We start from the raw sequence: 3,164 nt of genomic DNA, 5'->3' as shown, positions 1-3,164 counted from the left end.
CCCATGCCACATAGTAGAATGGGAAGTACCTTTACTCCACCCTCAAATACACTGGCTAATATATTTATACCAGCACCCTGAAAAAACTATGCCTGATACAGTATAAATCTGCCACACTTTCTACCCTTCAAAGACCCAAGAGAAAGCCAAAAGCCAAATTGTGCCTCACAGGTATACTCTGCTTTCCAGTATGCTCCCAGAGCGTCATTACAATGCACTGCCCTTCACTCATGGCAAAGTCCCTCTCACACCCTTACGACTAAAAAAACTAAACACATTCTTAAATTTTAGCAAGTTCCATGCAATGGAAGGCAAGATAGAAACTGCATTTATGTCTTCACAATGTGTTGATAAGAACAAAAACAACAAAGCACAAATTCTTTCCCAAACCATAACACATGATAAAACCCGAGTGATACCATTTTCAAACACGCCTGTTGGTTATTATTGACTAAGATGCTCTTATTAAATATAAAAGCAAAATCAGTTTAGAGTAAATTGCCACTCTAGTAGTTTCACATTGAGGAGAACACAACAGCATGTTAAAGATTAAAAAAAAAAGAAGAATTCAGGGCAAAGCAGTGTCACTGGACTGAAATTCCTTTGACAGATTGCAAGGTCTTGATGACAGTTATTTTCCAGGTCTGCAGCTCAACAAATCATGCCTCTGAATGGTTTCCCAAGTAAAGTGTTTGAAGAAGCGGTCAATGTGTCACTGATCTCTAAGGTCCATTGCCTGGTCTTCTTTAAGGATGAGGTAAAGGGAGGTGAGAAGGTGATGCTGACAAAGGAATCTGAACCAAATGTTGTTGTATTCTAGAAATGATTAGATAACCTTGCCATGACTTCTTATACAATCTGAGGGTAAAATAAGGGAAACTGAGTGAAGTATAATCACAAGGTGGGTAACGTCTGTACTGAAGAGCAGAAGGACTAAGGATTAGGTATGGCATCAGTTTAACAGCCAACATATTCTTTCCTAGGTTTTGATATGCTGCTCTTGAAATAGGATGATCTAATGACTCTTAGCTGTCCTATGATGTAAAGTTATCCCTGCTTGTGCTATTATATCTATATAAAAATCCTGGCTTACTAAGGAAGGAGGAATTGGCATGAATGGCAAACATTAAAGGCATATCTAGTAGACCTGGGCTGCATCACATTTCACCTTTCTCTATGAATGTGTTACTAAATAAAAGCACAGCATTGAGCAGCATTGAGCTTCAAGAAGAAATATGTTTTACTTCATATATCTCACAGTATGCAATACCCAGATCTGAAAAATTGTGACCCTCCTGCCCTAACTCAGAATTCTCATTTCAGAGACAGTCACTTGAACCAAATATGTATCCTTAGCAATACTCCATTTTGTGCTTACTATTATAAGGACTGGTTTGGTCCCAAACAGTCTACCCTAATTGGAAAGAAGTCAGGGAGGTTGTTGGATTCTGAAAGAATCCAGTAGCAAACACTAATTCATTTGAATGTTTTATTGGAATTCACAGATTCACAGAAGTTTAGGGCAGGAAGAGACCTCGTGAGATCATCGGGTCCAGCCCTCCTGCTCTGGGCAGGAAACACTGCTGGTGTCAAATAACCCCAACAAGGTGTGTGTCCAGTCTTCTTTTGAAGATCTCCAGGGTAGGTGCCTGCACAATTGTAAAGTATCTTTTAATAATTGATATAACAAAAAGTACCAATTAGCTGTATCATTGGTAGACTTCTGCATACAGTTTGTGCAATGTTCTGTTGACTTCAGAATAAAGCTGCCGCTTACTCTGCCAACTGAAGACATGCATGCTGTACTGGTTTCGATGCAACTAAATCAGGGCAGATTTTGCCATTGACTTCAGTGAGCAGAATCAGCCCAGGGTGTTCACTGCCAGTTGGCTCAGAGAAAAGCAGCAGTAATGTCCCCTGTCATTGTTCTTCATTCTGTATGAAAAAAGGTCTATGCCACTTTTGGTTTGGGAAGGAGCATTGCTCTTAAAACTAGTTACCTCTTAAAGAATGGACTAAAGTTTTCAAATAATATCAGGTCAAATCCTGAGGTCCTGTCTTGGGCAGAAATCTAACTAGCATTTGCCCTAAGAAAAGACTTTGGGATTGAAGCTACTATTATTATTGTTTGTTAGCTGCCTATTCGCTGTTGACATCCCAATAATGTACTGCAAGAAATTAAATATTAAGCAGATCAGCGTGTCATAGACCTCAAACCTAAGGTGCCCATTGGTCCTGTTTTATAGTGGACCGTCCTTTGTCCCTTGTTGGTTTCTAAATGATGAATGGACTGCAGAAAGTCCTGTTTTTGAGTTAATAGGTGGAAATACATGTCAATCATTTGTCCATGCAATTCTACTGGCTGTGTCTAGAAGTAGGGCGCTGGACAGCCAGGAGCAGTAGGTTTCTTAGCGAGCCAGAGAGGGAGGGAGGGAGGTGGCCTTTTTGTGGTGACCCTGCTCTTCATTGCTTATTGGCCAAGGGGGCTGGTGACCAAGGGGATGCCCTTTATTCTGGGGATGCATCAGTAGCCACCCTATTCAGACCAAAGAACGCTACGCAAACAATGGCTCTTCTGACATTGCAAGCTCCATCTTTTTTCATGCATCTACAAGGGAAGGGGATATCACCTGCAGGCAGACAGAAAAATCAGTCAGAAGTATGGGTTAGTGAGAAAGGCACTGGACTGGTTCTCAGAAAACCTCAGTTCAAGGCCTTCCTCAGTTACAAGCTTCCTGTGAAACCTTGCGTAAGTCACCTCATGAGTAAAATGGAGATCAGAGTCAAAGGTCCACTCAAACCTAACAGTCCATAGGGCGAGCCAGTTTAAGTCATACCATTTTCTATAGCCACAAGGGAGTGAAGGACATAGCATCACAGCTGGCCATCTTTAATTCCCCATGCCAAAAGACCAAGTATCCATCTATGGCTGCATCAGCTAGGGCCAGGAGTCCAGAGAAGTGCTTGAATTCATGCTTCTAGAGCTGTAGCCATGTCCTTTGGCCATCCAGCCACCATGCTCTCAAAATAATGATAGCATAACACAAAACCACTAATGATTTTGAGGTGCTCAGGTCCTGCAGACTGTGGACATGCCCAAGTCAGACAGGCATGCAGCCAAATAGTCTGATGCTTGCCGAATCATCTGATCTCAGCACCTTGCT

Source organism: Gavialis gangeticus, unplaced genomic scaffold (genome assembly GCF_001723915.1).
Source record: "Gavialis gangeticus isolate Ggan-Ray unplaced genomic scaffold, GavGan_comp1, whole genome shotgun sequence".
NCBI lineage: Eukaryota > Metazoa > Chordata > Crocodylia > Gavialidae > Gavialis > Gavialis gangeticus.
Note: the sequence above shows the minus strand (reverse complement) of the source record.